The sequence below is a fragment of the Salvelinus alpinus genome, chromosome 20 (assembly GCF_045679555.1).
Source record: "Salvelinus alpinus chromosome 20, SLU_Salpinus.1, whole genome shotgun sequence".
NCBI classification, from domain to species: Eukaryota; Metazoa; Chordata; class Actinopteri; order Salmoniformes; family Salmonidae; genus Salvelinus; species Salvelinus alpinus.
This window is the reverse complement of record NC_092105.1, coordinates 31283310-31304130: the sequence shown is the minus strand read 5'-3', so window position 1 is coordinate 31304130 and position 20821 is coordinate 31283310. Positions and strand designations below refer to the sequence as shown.

At 39.6% G+C, this 20821-nt stretch overlaps 1 protein-coding gene and 1 long non-coding RNA gene across 2 annotated transcripts in view; both read left to right on the top strand.

Annotated features, from left to right (window-relative positions):
* The window catches only part of LOC139546650 (low-density lipoprotein receptor-related protein 1B-like), a 462326-nt gene that overhangs the window by 98178 nt on the left and 343327 nt on the right, over positions 1 to 20821 (top strand). The gene's annotated exons all lie outside the window — the stretch shown is intronic.
* LOC139547222 (uncharacterized) lies at positions 8292 to 9753 on the top strand. Its single transcript, XR_011669362.1, has 3 exons — positions 8292 to 8492; positions 8753 to 8834; positions 9222 to 9753. It is a non-coding gene; the product is annotated as an uncharacterized lncRNA (long non-coding RNA).

Here is a 20821-nt window from a genome sequence, read left to right as displayed (position 1 = left end):
GGCGCCCACTCCGACAAAGTTAATTGACCCACAGTCCCACATGGTGACATGATATCATTGACGTGATGTGCAAATGAGCGATAGAAAACTGTTCGCACAAATGTTACCATTCCGATTTTTTTGTGTGGGCGCCCCGTGCCGCCCCCAGCAAGATGCCGCTCTGGGCGGCTGCCAATGTCGCCTATACCTGAATCTGCCACTGCCTGTGTGTGTGCCTGTGTGTTTGTCTCCATTAAGCCAGTGTTTGGCTAACCTTTGTCTCTATAAGAAAACAAACAGGGAAGGAGGGAATCTGTTTGTCCATCTTTGTAAGAGATGGCGCCGACTGAGATGGTGCCGACGGAGAAGGGCGACATCTTACGAGTTCCAACCCAACTATATAGTGACTTTTATCGTGATTATCTTTAATTTTTTGTACAGAAAATTCATACTATTATCGCATATGACCGCCAAGCACTTATGGATATCACATCGACAGTTACAAACCTCGAATTTGACTTCAAATAGGGCGGTACCCTCCGTTATATTGGCAAATGTCTAATCAGTCGAGAATAAGATGGAAGAGCTTTGTTCGAAAGTCTCCTATCAGAGAGACTTGAAAAGCTAAAATATTATATGTCATACAGAAACGTGGCTGGAGGATGACGCTATGCACCTAGTACTCTGTGGATTCTCCATGCAGCGGCAGGATCGGACTCCGACTTCGAGGAAGTTGAAAGGAGGTGAAGTGCGTTTTATCATAAATAAGAACTTGTGTGCTGCTTTAGGTGTGAAGGAAATCTGGGGCTATAGAATACCTCATGGTGAGCTGCATACACTTTTATCTACCAAGAGCGTTCTCATCCATAATTATCACGGCTGTCTACATCCCTCCACAAGCCAACACCACTCTGGCACTCAAAAAACTGCATGGGGCCATATTCAAACAAGAAACAGTTCACATAGAGACAGCATTTCTGGTGGGCGGAGACTTTAACGCAGGGAAACGTAAAACCGTCCTACCTCACTTCTACCAACACGTCTCTTGCACTACTAGCGGCGCTAAAACTCTAGACCACTTTTATTCAACCCACAGAAATGCATACAAGGCCCTCCCTCGTCTTCCCTTCGGCAAATCTGATCATGACTCCCTTCTCCTCCGTCCTGTTTACAAACAGAAGCTCAAACAGGAAGTACCAGTGATTTAAAAAAAATGATTTAACATTTATTATATCAGGGAGCCATACTGAGACCAAGGTCTCTTTTACAGATGAGCCCTGAATTATATAAATTACAGAAAATATAAATGACACATCAATATAAATACAAAATGCAAGTAGAAGGAAAAACATGGTCATAAATAACTAATTAGAAATAAGGTCCTCAATCAGCCTTCCGAATTGCCCTAGAGGCAAAAAAACATCAAATTTTAAGAACATTTTGAAGATTGTTCCACAAATAAGGTGCAAGAAAACTAAAAGCTGATTTACCTAACTCCGTAGAGACCAAAGGAATTTCCAGAGTTAACCATCCCTGAGACCGGGTTTGGTAACTCGTATGTCTAAAGTTTAGTAAAGATATTATGTAAAGTGGGACTTTTAGTACAAAGGGCTTTATAAATGAAAACATAGCAATCTATCAACCTTTGACATCAAAGAGGGAAAACCAACTTTCTGGTAGAGAATGCAGTGATGAGTACTAAAATTGTCACCCGTTAAAAATTGTAGTGTGCTATGATAAACTGCATCTAACGGCTTTAATGAACTAGCAGCTGCATTCATATAGATGATGACACCATAGCTTAGAACCGATAGGAATGTCTACTGAATAATCTGCCTTCTACTATTTAGCGAGAGGCAGGATCTATTTCTATAGAAGAAGCCAATTTTATTCTCAGCTTCTTTACTAACTCCTCAATATGCTTTTTAAAAGACAGCGTTTCATCTATCCAGATGCCCATATATTTGTATGCAGGGACACGACCAATATGGACACCATCCAAAGTACATATGCTTAAATCAGAGTTATTTTTATGCGCTCTAGAGAACAACATATACTTAGTTTTACCTGCAATCAATACTAATTTCAGATCAATAAACTATTTCTGTAGTGCAATGAAGGCAGACTGTAGTTCAGATAGAGCCTGGTCAACCGTGGGGGCAATTGCATACACAACAGTATCATCGGCATACAAGTGCAGGTTACAGTTTTTTACAGACACGTCGATATTGTTAATGTAAACTGTTAAAAGTATAGGACCCAGAATTGACCCCTGCGGGACACCTTTCGTAAAATCCAGAAAACCTGACTGTCAAGTAATTTTTAAACCATTACATGCAGCCTGGTCTAGGCCAATTGAGGAATGCCTTTGAATTAGCAGTGAGTGATCAACAGTATCTCAAGCCTTTGACAGGTCGATGAAGAGGGCAGCACAATGTTGTCATTTATACATACAGTTGACCACATCATTCATAACTATGGATGCAGCGGAGATAGTGCTATGACCTGGTCTAAAATCCAACTGATGTACATTTAGAATACATGTCAAAGATAGAAATATCTTAGCTGAGAACGAATCGAGGATTCTAATATTTTAGCTAGGCAAGATTGTTTAGAAATACGGCGATTTAATTATTTAGGTCACAAGGGTCACCACCTTTTTGAAGGGAGAGTACATGGGCCGCCTTCCAAACCTTGGGGATAGTATGACATATAATCGTCAGGTTAAAAATATGTGTTAATGATTCAGCAATCAGGAGGGCAGAGACCTTCAGCAAAAATGGATCAAGCATATCAGCCTCAGTGGATTTTTTTACACCAATCTTACGCCAGGCATCAAGCACATCACAGATAGTAAATTGTTGAAAATAAAACAAAGATTCACTAGAAGTTCACGGGTTAACCGTCGAGTCAGCTAGGCTGGCAGCGGGAAGAGCAGTCAATTGGTTGACCAGGGTCAATTAAACCACAGTTTCTCTCAAATAAAAACCCTGCCAAGATAAAATTATGATTAAAAGCATCACTTATTCCATTATTCTCAGTTATGATGCCAGAGTCAGACAGAACTTGCTTAGGCTGGGAAGAAGAGGAATTTGTACGCTTCCGTGCATTTACTGTCTTCCAAAATGTTTAAGGATCACCAGCAGAGTCAGCTTAAAAAATAGCTTGGTTTCTCAATTGAAAGACTGCCAGTCCATTACATAGTCAGTTTTCCTTGCTTTGGCCCAGGCCTGATTTCTGAATGTGCTCAGACAGCTCAGAAGAAAACCAAGGGTTAGCTCTTTCTTTGGCTTTGAATTGTTTAAAATGTGATGCGCTCAATATGGAAGTGGCCGGATGAAGCAGACGCGACGCTACAAGACTGTTTTGCTAGTACAGACTGGGATGTGTTCCGGGATTCATCCATAGCTTTGAGGAGTTTACCATAACAGTCACGGGTTTCATCAATAAGTGCATAGATGATGTCATCCACACAGTGACTATAAGAATGTATCCAAATCAAAAACCATGGATTACAGGCAATATCTATGCTGGGCTAAAAACTCGAGCTACCGATTACAAGGACACCAACATGGACGTGTACAAGAAAGCTCACTGTGACCTCTGATAAGACATCAAACGTGCAAAAGAACAATATAGGAGGAAGATGGAATCCTATTACACCAGATCCTACGTTCGTCATATGTGGCAGGGCTTGCAGAGGATAACGGATTACAACAAAGGGAAACCCAGACATGAGTTGCCCATTGATGCAAAACTCCCAAACGAGCTAAATGCCTTTTATGCTCGCTTCAAGGAATATAACACTGTTCCTTGTATGAAAGCCCCTGTTTTTTCGGATGTCTGTGTGATCTCACTCTCTGTGGTCGATGTCAGCAAAACGTTTAAACAGGTTAACAATCACAAGGCCACCTGGCCAGAAGGAATACCAGGGTGCATTCTCAAAGCATGCACAGACCAGCTGGCAAGTGTCTTCACAGACATTTTTAATCTCTCCTTGTCCCAGTCTGTAATTCCAACATGTTTCAAGCTGACCACCATTTTCCCTGTTCCCAAGAGTTCCAAGGTAGCCTGCCTAAATGACTTTCGCTCTGTAACAAACACATCTGTAATTATGAAATGCTTTGAAAGGCTGGGCATGATACACATCAACACCATCATCCAGACACCCTAGACCCACTCCAATTCCCATACCGCCCCAACAGATCGACAAATGACGAAATCTCAATTGCACTTCACACTTCCCTCTCCCACCTGGACAAGAGGGAAATAACTATGTGCGAACGCTGTTCAAAGACTACAGCTCAGCGTTCAATACCATAGTCCCCTCCAAGATCATCACCAAGCTAGGGACCCTGGGACTGAACCCCTCCCTCTGCAAGTGGATCCTGGACTGCCTGACGGTCAGGCGCCAGGTGGTGAAGGTAGGCAACAACACCTCCGCCACGCTGACCCTCAACATAGGGGCCCCCCAGGGGTGTGTGCTTAGTCTCCTCCTGTACTCCCTGTTCACCCACGAATGCATGGACACACGACTCCAACACCATCATCAAGTTTGCTGACGACACAATGGTGGTAGGCTTGATCACCGATGCCGATGAGTCAGACTACAGGGAGGAAGTCAGAGAAAGGACAACAACCTCTCCCTCAATGTTAATAAGACCAAGGATCTGACCGTGGACTATAGGGGAAAGAGAGAGATCACACCCCCATCCACATCGACGGGGTTGCTGAGGAGCGGGTTGAGAGTTCCTTGGCATCCATATCACTAAGCTACTTGGCGTCCATATCACTAAGGACTTAACATGGTCCACACACACCCTCACAGTGGTGAAGAAGGCACGGCAGCACCGTATTACTGTTCTTATTATCTATCTGGATGCCTAGTAACTTTACCCTGCCACCTGACTTTTCCACATTTTGTTACGTTACAGCCTTATTCTAAAATGTATTGTTTTTTTTATTCATCAACCTACACTCAATACCACATAATGACAAAGTGATAACAGGTTTTTAGAATTTTTTGCAAATGTATTAAACATAAAAAAAATGAAATACATTATTTACATAAGTATTCAGACCCTTTGCTATGAGACTCAAAATTGAGCTCCGGTGCATCCTGTTTCCATTGATCATCCTTGATGTTTCTACAACTTGATTAGAGTCCACCTGTGGTGAATTCAATTGATTGGACATGATTTGGAAAGGCACACACCTGTCTATATGAGGTCCCACAGTTGACACTGCATGTCTGAGCAAAAACCAAGCCATGAAGTCTGACATGCATTGTCAACTGTGGGACCTTATATGTACGTGTGTGCCTTTTCCAAATCATGTCCAATCAATTGAATTTATAAAACCTGTTTTCGCTTTGTCATTATGGGGTATTGTGTGTAGATTGGTCAGGATTTTTGTTTCATTTAATACATTTTAGAATAAGACTGCAACGTAACAAAAAGGGGTCTGAATATTTTCCAATATAGAGTACCGGTCAAAAGTTTGGACACACCTATCTACTCATTCAAGGGTTTTTCTTTATTTTTACTATTTTCAACATTGTATAATAATAGTGAAGATATAGGAACCAAAAAAGTGTTTGCCAAAAATGTATATTCTTCAAAGTAGCCACCCTTTGCCTTGATGACAGCTTTGCACACTCTTGGCATTCTCTCAACCAGCTTCATGAGGTAGTCACCTGGAATGCATTTCAATTAACAGGTGTGCCTTGTTGATTTTCTTTCCTTGCGTTTGAGACAACTTGGTCTTTTACCAAATAGAGCTATCTTCTGTATACCACCCCTACCTTGTCACAGCACAACTGATTGTCTCAAACGCATTAAGAAGGAAAGAAATTCAACAAGGCACACCTGTTAATTGAAATGCATTCCAGGTAACTAGCTCATGAAGCTGGTTGAGAGAATGCCAAGAGTGTGCAAAGCTGTCATGAAGGCAAAGGGTGGCTACTTTAAAGATCTATTTTAATTTTTTTAACACTTCTTTATTTAGTACATGATTCCATATGTGGTATTTCATAGTTTTGATGTTTTGATGTTTTCACTATTATTCTACAATGTAAAAAATTATAAAAAATTAAGAAAAACCCTTGAATGAGTAAGTGTGTCCAAACGTTTGACTGGTAGTGTAGGTAGTCTAGATGACAAATGACCTCAGTTTCTAGTACAGATGTAAGATGTATGTGTATCATAGACATTTTTGTAGGGGTTTACATTTTCTGTAAGGGGAAATCAAGTTGAAAATGTTTTTGTGAAAATGACTTCAGATACACTACAAGTTTTACATTTCCTGCATTGATCAAATTAAGATCCTACATCTGTATAGCCACAAGATACCTTCAGAACATGTAGACTGCATGTACAGTAGGCCCAAGTATCGATGGCAGATCATTAAAAACAGCTAAATATTATACATATAATATTACAATTAAACTGTAATGTTGTCCTCCAATAATTTACTCGGAACATTTCTTGACGCTGTCTTCACACCCCACTAGTGATTTAAAAGGGAAGGTCTTAACTTGATCATTATTTTGTTGCTGAAAAGTTTCCTGGCTGAAAATGAGCAGTTCTTTCTCTCCATGTGGGGGCAGTCGAGTCATTGGGATTTGCTATCAAATGTATTTTTTCTCTCACTCACTCAAACGCTAGACCCGAGCTCTGGCACAAATAGCTCAATAACCCGATTGACTTGATGTAGTTTGACATTTCAAATATGGAAAGTCCAGAGATAAGCAATGACCATACCAAACACTATGGATAATATAAATAGTAAACAAATAAAATAAGTCAGTAGGCTACACCAACATCAGTTTCCATTCATACAAAGTGTCGGTAAATTGCCTTGGTAAATTTGCCTTGGTAAATGAGGAAATACTTTATTCATATTTTACGCAATGCTTGTCAAATAGATAAATTGCCCTTAGTCTGTTCAAAAAGGACTAAGTTGTTGCGATAACAATACCAACTAGAGGGCGAACATATCTTGAAAGACTTTTAGGGAGTGGTAATGAGATGACCAATAATGGTTGCAATTGAGATCAGCTGTGCGGGTGAATTTAGCGCATGTTGATGGTTTAACGAGACATCAGCTGGTGATTTAATAAGAATTAAAAAAATTTTTTTTTTACATTTAACCTTTTTTTAACTAGGCAAGTCAGTTAAGAACAAATTCTTATTTACAATGACAGCCTTTTGAGGCAAGATGTCAATTTTCATGTCCCAATCCCATGTGTCCTTCGCCGGGGAGGCTATCCCATAACACCTTATGGCACAGAAATTAAAAAAAAAAAGAAAACACTTGAGCTGTGTTCGAATACCCATACTAACATACTGTATACTACATACTTAATGAGTATATACTATATACTGTTAGTTAATTTTAGTATGCTGTAAACAAAACGGTATCATTTCAGTTGAATGTACTAGCGCTTCGCCTGTCTACCCGAAGTTGATGCTGTTGCTATGCAACCTCTTGCTAGCTTGTTAGCATAACAAATGACTAGCTAGATATTTTGCGATTTCAATTGTAAATCCAGAGCGTTGTCAGATTGTCCGTTCGTAAATTCAGAGCACACACTGGACGCTCTGGCCGAGGAGTAGGGTTGATCCGAGCGTTCTGACCTCACAATGGCAGTCTAGCTACTTCCAGACACAAATAAGAGAACACCTAACTATGACCATTTTACTTGCCCTAGCAGAGCTGGTTAGGAGGTTTTCATGTTATCCAGAGCGTTGGTGACTGTAACTGTGCTTCTGGCAACAATTGAATTACGCTTTTTTTTGCCTGCGTTTACTGACACCGGCCATATTCAACGGGTGATGAGCTCTGAAATCGGAGTAGATAGACAGATTTAACAATGTCCATTGAGAACGCACAACGACTATACCACATAGCTAAGAATTATGTGAATAATCAAGTCAATAAAAGTTGGGTAGTTAGTTAGATAGCATATAGTTAATACACTGCCTGGCAAGTTCGATGTATTAGTAGCCAACTAACGTTAGGTAACTAGCTAACATACCGGTACACACTGCTGTAATGCTATGCGGTTCATAAGAATAGCGTAGCTAACAAATTGTCAGCCAATATAATGTGAAACGTAATTTATTTGAAAAGTCATTACTTTATTACATTGCTCAACATTTTCTTAACATTTGTCATAATTAGTTAAAGCAATGAATTTGTATCCGCTTTCAGCTGCATATTTTCTGCCATTTTCTTCAAAACTGAAAATGTTGTGAAGCCACGCCCATTTCCTGAAGAATTGCATTATGGACCCTAAAAGCACGGAAATAGTGTCCCCTGTTTGTATAATTTGTATTTTGGCAAATTTAGGATGACATCCGGAAACTTTTGGCTAACTATACTATGACCAATAAGCATACGACATATTCAATTTACATCACAAATAGTACGGTTAGTGCAGATAGTATGAGTATTCGAACACAGCTTTGGGATATGATTTTCCAGAAAAATAAGGAATGACTTCGTGAAATGTAAGTTTAACGTTAATTTATTCACCAAATTGTTAAAATGTTCAACAAATTACTTTAATATGAATTGTGAATTCAAACGTTGTCTAGCTAGCTAGTTAACACATCAGAAGCGATAGCTAGCTACCTGTCTAAACTAACTAATCAAAGATTCAGCAATGTGTCAATTGTGATGACCCAGACAGTTTTAAATAATGAATTAATGACCTTGCTAGCCAGCTAAAGACATGTAGCAAATAGTTTTCCCCCCATTTTGTTTTCAGGGACCAAAGTGGGCACCTAATCACGTTTCACTTCATTGTATTGACTTAGCAGGAGAAAAGTCCTGCCTGACTCATTTTGGGGGTAAGACATTTTAACAAAATCTGATGAAAAATTTTGGAAATGCAGCCAGCTTTGTTCTGTTCAATCTAGGCTTGCTAGCCAGCCAAGTTATTTGTGCATTCTGTTGAGGAGACTGTTTTGCTAGCTAGCTGCATACAATGTTTGTTTCTCTTGACACTTTTCCTTCGCCTATTGTGTTGCACAATTGGGGTTGGTATTACTAGTTAAAATTAGAGGTTAAGTTATTCAACTCTTACTGTAAACAACTTGACCAAGGCTAAAATATACAAAACAGTTACCAAAATGATTACACATTAATAAAGATAGTTGTGGCTTCAGCAACTTGAACCAGCACTGAAATTTGAGCAGTGAGTTTAATTTCTCCCCCCTTGTCTCTGCTTGTTCCAGGTTGAAGGAAATCCCAACCTGACATCGTGCCGATGTAAAGAACTTGTTGTGAACCTTCCATCCACCAGGATAATCATTATATCCTAGGATATTATTCAGGAGTGTGCAACATTGCAATGTTAGATAGAAATAGATTCACACATGTTGTTGTTTATCATGCAGATGTCAGGACATCGTAATTTATGAAGCTCGTTCTAAAATGCAGATGTGATATCTGTGCCAGGGGATTGCGCTGTGTGCAAGTCTTCAATTTAGACTACAATTAGTTGAATTAGGTGTTAGCGAAGGGCTGGAACAAAACCTGTCAAATCCTGTCCTGTGTATAAAAAAAAACCTGTGGCTGTCATGACTAAATTTGCCCTCATGTACTGAACAAGTTTATGAATGTTGGAGGTTAATCTTGAGATGTCCCTCACTTGGGAATGACTTATTTTGTACAATATACTGTGTTTTAAGGACTCATGCACAGATACAGAACCCTCCCCCCCTAAATGTTACCATATATTCCAAATTAAAAGTGTTGATGTCTCCACATGTTTCTGGTTTTGAGGTATGGGCACCTGGGTGACTCCAGTTCTTCTGTCTAATCCCTTGAAGGGGAGAGAAATGCATTAATATTACAATGCTATATTCATCTAATTTACTATATACAGTAATCCTGTTTGCAATGCATTCATGTAATTATATTGGACATGTTATCCTTCATCACATGCCAATATTTGTTTTGTATCCAATACATTTAGCTTACATTAGGATGAAGTAGCCTAGGCCTTCTAATCTAGTTAGTTTGCATCATATCACCTTTCAATTAGTTATCCAAGAATATAAACGATGTTATCTTGAACATCTGTGTCATTTCATAATATGCACAGGTGTGATAGTTGTATGAATTAATCACAATGCAAGCCTACTCATTAGAAAAAATCAGCAGCTCTAATGCAATATTATAGCGGTCGCTCCACTAAAGGTTTTGCGATTATACTGCGGGATTTAGAGGTAATTTGTGGTTTAGTATGGTACCCTGCATCACTACTTCATCGCTCCAGACCAGCGCAAGGGGGAGTTAGAGCACTTATTATGCTTATGGGTCCCAAGGCGCTACTGTGTCTCTAACTGACAATGAATGGGTGACATAAACCTAAATAGAAACGGATTATTGTACACAACTTCAGTATTACTTACTAAAACTGTTGTTACACTAAGGTTTTTATTCTAAGAGAAACTTATTTTTCTCTTTCAGTAGTACTGTAGCCTACTCCCAACCAATCACGTTGTACAGCTCCTGAGTGGCACAGTGGTCTAAATCACTGTGTTGTAACTGATGCTGGTTCAATACCTGTGCCGGCCTCAACTGGGAGGCCCATGAGATGACTGTAGGTTTTTGGTTTCTCTCCCTCTAAAAACATAAATAAATCATTCTAAATAACAAACTGGCTTTTTTTAAAAACAAATTAGTAACAATGTCTCACCCCATGTTCAAGAATGGTATTTTTCTCGCTCATTTTACATTATTTTAATACAAAATCATCTCCAAAATAGTGTTATTTTTTAAACAAAGTGATTATTATTATTATTAATTTAGAATTATATGAAAGCCCCTTGGACATTCTCAAAGATATATTATTAACCCTGTTATTAGCAGGACAATATATATTGGTCATGGCTCCGAAGTGGCGCACAATGGGATTGCCTTGCAGTTCTACACCTGTATCCACTGAAATAGTGGTGGGTGCGCGAGGTTCAAGGCACAAGGGCAGGGGATACGGGTCATGTTGTACAGCGCCGTTATGGCTATTAGCAGGTAGCTGGACAATAGACTTGCCTACAAGGAGGGTAGGGAGATAATTCTATTGTCAAATGTATTTCTTAGTTGGGTTGACTGTATCACAACCGGCCGTGATTGGTTGCAATTTCAGTTTAATCCACTAGAAAAGACTAAACAAATAATACAACAAAAAGTATTATTATTATTATTGTTATGTATCACATCCGACCGTGATTGGGAGTCCCATAGGGCGGTGTACAATTGGCCCAGCGTTTCTCTCCCTCTAAAAAGGGAAATAAATGTTTTGGCCTTTACAAACATTATTTTGGCCTTTATTCAGATTACAATTGCTCACTTTAGTTTTTTTGAAAATGAAATAACCTCCAAAATATCGTTATATATTATCAAGGCACAGTCATATAGCCCGGCACCTACATAAAGCTGAGTGACTCACTCATTCATGGCTTTGGATCAAAATAAATAAGTACCAACATTCTTTCTGATTGTCTTTAATAAAGAAATGTTTTGGTTATCCTGACCTGGACCCCATGTACAGTATGATAATAGTCCATTATGGGCTGTTTGCAGGACAATATACCTTTACCAACACCTCTCTGTATTTTGATACTTTGTGGATGGGGCCTGCTCATTTTCACAGCGGTCTAAGATACTGCATTGCAGTACAACATGCGTTGCCACAGATGCAGGTTCGATACATGTGTCAGGTCTTATTTATTTAAAGAGCATATTAAAGTTAGAAGTAATAGGATTTGAAGCAATAGCCTACCCACTGTGTTGAACTATTTTAGCACCATTCCGTGCTGCTCTGAGACAAGCATGGGGACTGGTCTTGATAAATCAATGAGATGTTTATTCATTTACAATTATACATTTAGGGTGTGGGAATGTTATGCTGTTAGTACTGTAGCCTACTCCCGACCGTCACATTGTACAGCTCCGTATTTTCCATTCCTAACAGAAACCCTGAGGGTTTTTCGTTTTTCTTGGATAGAAACACCATAATATTAAGCAACATTTATTAAAATCAGTCCCTTATACTATTTTAAATTTTAAATTCTCTAGTACAGCCACTATTGAAGGCTATCAAATGCTTCTCAAAGATGCCCTCTGGTGGTCAAACTACTAATAACTAGCTTTAATGGTTACAATGGCTGACACTTAAATAATGTGCCATAGAATTCAGTACGCTGCAACTTTAAAAGGATGAACCACTGTAGCTTCACAGTGAAACACCACTATTCTGACTATTAATCATTCTTAAACAGTGAGTAAAATAGCTTATTTAGCTACTGTATCTCAAAAAATCGTAGCCTGCATGATTTCATCCATGCAAGCTTATCTGTCATGTCCACAACGATGGTGCAGAAGACCAAGCAATATTCGAGAGGATCCTATACCGTATGATAATTATTCTGGTCGGTGTCAACTTCATTCATTAACAGGTACTGAGGAGATTGGTTCTGTTAATTGTTTACTTGTTATTCTCATGTCAGATATTTAGTTGCTCACACTGTTACAGTGACTACAATGTGGCTACAAATGTCTCACACTCGGTGGAATGTGAATACGTTATCACGTGATGCTGTCTTCGAATCCCGGCCCCAATGGCAGTAACCTACTGGAAAAGTACTACCTATTAAGGTAGGTGCCTTTGGAGGCAGGTATGCAGCAGCCTTTTGGATTGGTTAAATATGCTACACCAACATTAGTTTCCTTTCCTACAAAGTGTCAAAATGACTGCCCAGCCCTGGGAATGAACTTCTTGATGCTCAGAGTTGAAACTTGCTGCTCAGACCACTGCGCTACGTCAGTTCGCAATACTTTAGCAAGCCTTGATAATACTTGATGACACTTGATGTTTTGAGGTCGGTTTGCAGAGCCTTCCCCAAACCATAGCCCCCTAGGTAGGGTACTGCATTGCATAGCCTACAAACACCGCTTCCAGCTGCCCCCTGCTGCAGGATTGGGTCATATTACAATCCGACATCTGTATCAGGCCTCCTTACCCACATCTCATCTAAAACCCAAATCTCATCCCCTGGGTTGCATCTGCAGGGCTAATAGGTCCCTCTTCCTGTTCTTTTCAAAGCCTTTTAAACAGAAAAACTCAGAAAAATGTTACAGGAAGTGCAAATGGAGCCAAATGAGTTTAGCTTCAGGCTCAGAAATATTATTTTGTACTGTATCAGTCTTGTTTAACAAGTCTCAAGTTTTGCCTATCATTTCCTTATCTGCCTTTAGCTGGAGGGTAGAGGCTGGTGCAGAGGCTGCACACACACATACACACACGCATGGTTATGAATGCACGCACACAAGCACACAACACACAATATTACAGTTTATGTAATGTAATGTAATGTAATGGCTAGGTTTTGAGCTATAATTACAGTACTATAGCATAGTGAGAGCTCTGCTTCAATATAAAGCCTTTGCCAAGACCTTTACAGAGTCAAGGTTCTCCAGCTTTAAACACATATCTTGATGAACGCCCTGTCTTTAACCTTCTATTAGCAATTACGTAGGCTTTGTATAGCACTTTTCCACAAATGGCATAGGCAAACAGTGGCATAGCAACACAACATGTGGCTAAGTGTAAGAAGAGTAAGAAATATTGATGTGTCCATGTTTAGAGTCATAGTTGCTAAACCTGCTGGATGTAGATGTTTCCTGATTTGTATTTGTATATTGCATCAAGGTGTAATACTGTGGTAGTCTTAAATAATGACTTGTTGATTGTAAACTCTCAGACAAGCTACTCAGTGCTGGTCCCTGAGGACAATGTGATCTGCTGTTTTTTTCTGGTATCTCAGTGGTGTATTGATTAATCAAAGACTATGTATTTCAATCAGCAACGAGCTTTCCTAATAATGAGTCCAAACTCCCAATTAAACTGTGAAACCACAGCAGAGTTGTCTTTGACCAGATTAGCATCCCACCGAGCCTTGGCCTACCTTTCTCTGTAATAGGATTTACAGAGGATTTATTTATTTATTTATCAACAGTTTTCAGAATGCAAGGTATAAAACCACAAGCTGTGTGATCTTTTGCACCTAAGCAATTTGAAATGCAGATGTAACAATGAATTGGCACTTTGTATTCACCCATGATCATCTCCTCCCACACATGGTACTGTGTGGCTCAGTTGGTAGAGCATGGTCCTTACTCCTCCAGGGTTGTGGGTTTGCCACCCATACATAAAATGTATGCACACAAGTCGCTTTGTATAAAAGTGTCTGCTAAATGGCATATTATTATTATTAAATATCAAACAAAGCAGGCTGCTTCTCTTCTCATCTAGCGGTTATATATTAAATCCGCTGGTGGCTGTATTTTTTCAATGTTATGTTCAAATCTCAATTTACCACAATTATGAGGCTGAATCTGAAGTGTAATAGGACAGGGTTATGTTTTTAGAAACATTAGAGGAGACGTGCTCCTTGTTTTCTAATGAAATGAAACTAATCAAATCTGCTAAAGCTGCCTTCCAGCTGTGAGCCTGGGCTCTGCTCACCGAGGGAAAAACTGGAAACTTTACTTTCATTTTTGTGGAGCAAATACGTATATCTTAATCAGAGGTATCTGTGGTGATACTGTAGCCAGCCAGCAGCAACGATACACAGCTATATCACATTAGTGAGAAGGAAGGGGTTTAGTAGGAAGATTTTTTATATTTGTTTGCTTACTGATTTCCTGGCTGCTGTTTCTCTTTTGGGTGTCACCCCAAAATGCATATATATAGAAATCCAATCAGCAACAAAACTGACTGATCAATCAATCAAAGTAATATGTTTTAGTTTTGTACTTATTTCTATTGGATCAGGAATCCATGTCTCAAGAAACCTTTTCTATTCTGGCAATCCTGTGAACATGAGCAATCCACCTGGTTTCAGCTTGCTGGTATACCCTTCTCAGTAATAAGAGTAACAATCTACCTCTCCTCTGCTGTACAGTTTGTCATCTAGACATCTTCACATCCATACAGGTGCTGTGTACAGATGTGGGATCTTAATTTGAGCCAGTTTGCTACAACAGGAAATGTGAATTATTACGTGGATTATAATGAATGGGCATTTTTGTAGGGGTTGATACATTTTTTTTACTAAGGGAAAATCAAATGTGACATTTCAATGTGGAAAGTCTTTTTAAACCTCAAATACACTACATGTTTTACATTTCCTGCATTGCAGGACAGTTCTCCTGAAACAGGGAGATTAAATTAAGATCCTACATCTGTATATCTTCCTGGGCTTTGAACGCACCATATGCAGTTGCAGAATACAATATAAATGTAGTGTTATAGACATTACTCACATGGCGTCAATTACTTTTTGATGCACTTCCCAGTTGTAAACATATCATTTAAACAAATTAACTCCCCTATTTTGATTGCCTGTTTATTAAACTATGTGGTAGAGTGTAGTATTTCAGTTTGACAGTGTAGCCTTACCACAATATTCATGCATCTTGAATATAAGATACATTGATTTTCAAAGGTAGCTCAGTTTCTTCACGTTCTTATCCTTCTCTATGCACTATATATGAGTGGCGTAACCCTTATGTTTCCTTTGTCACCTACAGAGAGACATGTTGCCTAGCAAAGTGGAGTTGATGGGTAATGGATAGCTCTGTGCAGACCACGGCAGAGGTGATCCATCCCATCATTCATAGTAACAGCTCTCACTCTACAACATAGACGATGGATGCTCTTAATCTAGTATACAGAGCCCAGGACCCTGACACACACAGACGCCACCAACCCCCCGCCCCATTATAACAAGATGAGGCCCAATAGAACCTTGACTGGCAGTTCACCCCCCGGCTTGAAAAAGATCTGGTATCCTTAATCACCCATTACTCTCTCTGATTGGTCATCGTGACGTAGTTAGGAACATAAATCCTCTACAGGACCCAGGTAAAATGGAGGTCTCTGATAGGACACAGTGATTGGAATAGAGCCATATGATTATTGACCACAACATGTACTGTAAGTAACTAACTGCACATTGTCATGCATACACATTTTGGCTGTGCTGCTACCTACCTCTATACAGAATAGGTACTTTGAATGTATTATGTGTTGTGTTGCATATAAAGAATTGTTTTGAATGAATTGGGAGCGGTGACCTGGCTTATAGAGGCTTTCATTGCATCTTAAGTGTTGAAGTTTAAGAATGGGGGACAGAGATCTGTTTTACAGAGACTTGAATCTTGTTCAGGGAGCTCAAACTGAAGTAACATTTGCTAAATGTGGTTTTTACCCCGCCGATGTTAAGTGTTTGCCAGATAATACTAGCGTTGAGCTTTCACTTGCCAAATAACAATTACTTCTGCTATGATTCAATAACCCATGAGATACTGTACTTCCGCTGTGAGGCGCATTGTGCTATAATGCTTTGTCTTGCATGTGGAGCCGAAAGGGCAGCAAAGGACCACATGGCTTAAGATAATTCTCATGAATCTTTCAATGTTTACTCTGTGGAATTACACCAAGGAGCAAGGAGGCTATTCCAGCAGTCTTTCTGTTCTGAAACTTTTTTTACTGGTTGTTCCCTGTGATAATGTCTGACATGGCCCTGCTGTTACAGAAAAAAGAAGAGTGACCCTTCTCAGCATTGAAGGTCAGGCTGTGTCTAATGAAGGCCCTGTTGTCCTTTCCCATTGATTTCTGGCCAAGTTCCATTAGGATGCAGAGATGCTGCTGCTCCATGTTGCCATGGGGGGAAGGCCTCCTGGCAGAGTCTGACTGGCCTCCGGCTAAGAGAGCTTGATGGAATTTGTAATTTGTCATTTCCTTCTCTCCTTTGTACGTCATTATTTTATCTCACCCAAACCAGTATGCTAACTGGAGTTGGCTATGCCATGCAGTCACTTTAAATACCCTTATATGCATGATTTCTTGGACCTAGGGAAATGGACAAATTCTTGTTTCAATGCTGATGACATTCATATAGTTCCGGGTGGAAGCCAGAGAGATGACTGACATTCTAAAGTCATTTATTACAAAGAGCAAAGTAATGGTGCTCTCACGTCTTCATATTCCTGATCAGAGTCGACGTGGATGGCATTTGGGTTCTAAATACCACATGGCGGGTGTCACCGTGACAGATAAGCTTGTGATAAAGATTCATTAAAGTGGTAGCAACGGGCAGCAGCATTGAGATGCATGGCATTGGCTCTGCATTGGGATTCATGGCAGACATGATGTGAAGATTAGGATAGGGCTTGAACACGTCCATGCTGTGATGTGGTTATACTTTTAATAACCTGTTCAGTTTGACAACGAGCACTCTCCTCTGATCTGTAATGTATATGACCCATAGCTGGCCAGGAAGAGGAGTCGGCGCTGACGTTCAGTACAGTTTTGTTGTTGCATACAGCATGTGTGTGTGTGTGTGTGTGTGTGTGTGTGTGTGTGTGTGTGTGTGTGTGTGTGTGTGTGTGTGTGTGTGTGTGTGTGTGTGTGTGTGTGTGTGTGTGTGTGTGTATGTGTATGTGTGTGTGTGTGTGTGTGTGTGTGTACGTGTGTGTGTGTTTAGTTACTTTTGTCCTCAAATGGCCTTCAGTGCCATTTGCCAGTTGAGTATTCATTGTAATGTCAATTCCACAGCCACACATAACGTGTAGGGGTACATTGTGGAGTGGTTATGTCCTAGGAGCAAATTGACCTGCAAAGTGTAATAACACTGAGCAAAGACAAATATTATTCTTAAAAATATAAGGTTTTCAATAATGCAGTTTAATTAACCAATCTCTCCAGCAGTGTGATGTTGCAGAGATCTATTCCATTGTCTGTACAGTATCTTTAGTCCCTGCGTAGGGATATATTATGGTGGAGGTTTGTCCATGGTCGGTTTGGATGGAGGAAGGATGCAGGGAGGGAACACTGAATGACAGTTTAATAAGGGCAATGAGGGTCAAGTGATGTGTGTTGTATTAGAGGGCCTGCTCCTGACCAGCCAATTGTTGGATGTTCACATGTCAAGCAGTTAGACCTTTTCTCAGCCCTTTCCATGTGGTGGGCCTTTATTGCGTTTCGAGATTTAATTAAATTGGATAGGAATTTCACCGTAATTGTCATCTTATTGGTTTGCGATTCAGCTCCAAAGTCTGCTCTGGAATGAATAATGGTAGGATTACAATTAATGAAGCACAGTTATGTATCTATATGGTGAATGTACAGTACGGTATCTAGCGATGAATCATACTACTGAACCTAGATATAATTTAACTTCGAACAGAAATAGTCTGTTATTTGTTCCCTGTAGCCTGTATGGTCTTCCAGTTCCAAGCCGTTCTGAAAGCCATTTTTCCTTTTTCTCTTCTTGTCTCAAAAATGATACATTCTGTTCTGCTCTCTGAAATCTGCCGTGTTTCAAAGGGCTCAATGTCTTTAATGAGCAGTGGTGTTCTGCCTGTTGTAACGGAAAAAGGGTGTGAGGAATGAAGCTTGTGATAATGTGCCCGACCAGGCTCCACTAAACGTTTACCACTGTTATGGTAATGGACCATGTTTTTTAACCTCACTCGCCGACCGACCAAAGCCTGCAACACTGCCATTTTGTTGTGCTGTTTGTTCTGTTATCCATCCGCCACTCAAAATGATCTTCAAATAACCATACTGTTTAGTGATACAATGTCTGTGTTGGTGGTAGGCCTCTGTATTTTTCTTTTTAATGCAAATGCAGTTGTAGTCCTATTTATTTTACTGGGGATCGACGACACAGTGTTTTTTTTTTCCCTTCCTCAAATATAATATTTTCCCTTTCTATTTCACTCTGAAACGATCCGGGCTGCAAAACTGCAGTTGCAGCAAACATTGACAGACAAGGAGTAAAGGCTATTGAATCTGAGAGGGGAGATAAATTGACATGAGAGGTCATCCAAATGACTCAAATGTGGCCCTTTACCTTTCAAGGCAGGCAGGCAGGCCAGCATGAAAGCAGGTAGACACATCAATGGAAACTCGGGCTGCTCTGAGGTCCAGAGGCCCTCTCTCTCTTTCATAGCTCCTGCTGCCTACCAGGAGAGTAAATGGCCTCTCAGTCACCACCAGCCTCTATCAGCTCCCTCTCAGTCACCACCAGCTCTCTCCCTGCCTTCAATGGGAATCATTTCAGCTTCAAAGGTACTAGACACATCCATAGAGACTTCTGAGAAGAAAAAAATCAGGCACACTGGTCCAACCCCATACACCCAAGCTATTGATATCTTATAGCCCTTAGCTCTCTTATTGATACCTTATAACCCTTAACTCTCTTGTTGATACCTTATAACCCTTAGCTCTCTTATTGATACCTTGAAACACTTAGCTCTCTTATTGATACCTTATAACCCTTAGCCATCTTATTGATACCTTGAAACACTTAGCTCTCTTATTGATACCTTATAACCCTTAGCCATCTTATTGATACCTTGAAACACTTAGCTCTCTTATTGATACCTTATAACCCTTAGCCATCTTATTGATACCTTGAAACACTTAGCTCTCTTATTGATACCTTATAACCCTTAACTCTCTTGTTGATACCTTATAACCCTTAGCTCTCTTATTGATACCTTGAAACACTTAGCTCTCTTATTGATACCTTATAACCCTTAGCTCTCTTATTGATACCTTATAGCCCTTAGCTCTCTTATTGATACCTTATAACCCTTAGCTCTCTTATTGATACCTTATAACCCTTAGCTCTCTTATTGATACCTTATAACCCTTAGCTCTCTTATTGATACCTTATAACCCTTAGCTCTCTTATTGATACCTTATAACCCTTAGCTCTCTTATTGATACCTTGAAACACTTAGCTCTCTTATTGATACCTTATAGCCCTTAGCTCTCTTATTGATACCTTATAACCCTTAGCTCTCTTATTGATACCTTATAGCCCTTAGCTCTCTTATTGATACCTTATAACCCTTAGCCATCTTATTGATACCTTATAGCCCTTAGCTCTCTTATTGATACCTTATAACCCTTAGCTCTCTTATTGATACCTTATAACCCTTACCTATCTTATTGATACCGTATACCCTTATGTTGTCAGTAAAGGTCGATAACCCTTATTGTTTACTCATTCTACATACCAATAGTTTTCCCAATCAAATATGTAAGCATTTTATAGCAAGTCACAGAGCACCGATTAGGCAAATGCAAGCAATTTTTTGTATTGACAAAAGTGTATGTACAAGACAATAATCTTTGTAAAAGCAGCTGTCATCACACATATACTATTCACCTGTATTTTGTGGAATATCATTACCTGGTGTGTAACCACTATGCTGAAGCTCATGTTGAACAAGCTCATACATTTTACTAAAGAAAAAATATATAAATGGCACAAACCATTTACACCTTCAAACAATAGGCCTAAATTCTTAATGAACAGTGATGATCACGCTTGAAAGGCAATACTATTACACAATTTACATATCAATTGCCAATAATTCTCACACTTGTAAAAACAAATTCCTTATAAGCATAAACATTTGCGTTTACAATAAACTTTGAAAGCTCCCCTAAAACAGATGAAACCAAATTATGTAAACCCCTCCCCAAGACTGTGGCATTTGTTATTTTTCATGATAGCGTAATGTTTGAAGTTATTAGTGATAGCATAGTCATAGGTTAGCAAGAGTTAATAACATTTGAAGCAAACAATTCATACTTTGCGTGTGTAGAGAAATGGCTGTAAATGGCAAAAATATGTACCAGCTGTGAAACATTATCCCATTTCCTCTCTCCTGTAAAATGAACCAAAGCCATGACAATGAGCTATGCAATACTGTCACCCTTGAGGGGACACTTTTAATAAGCCTC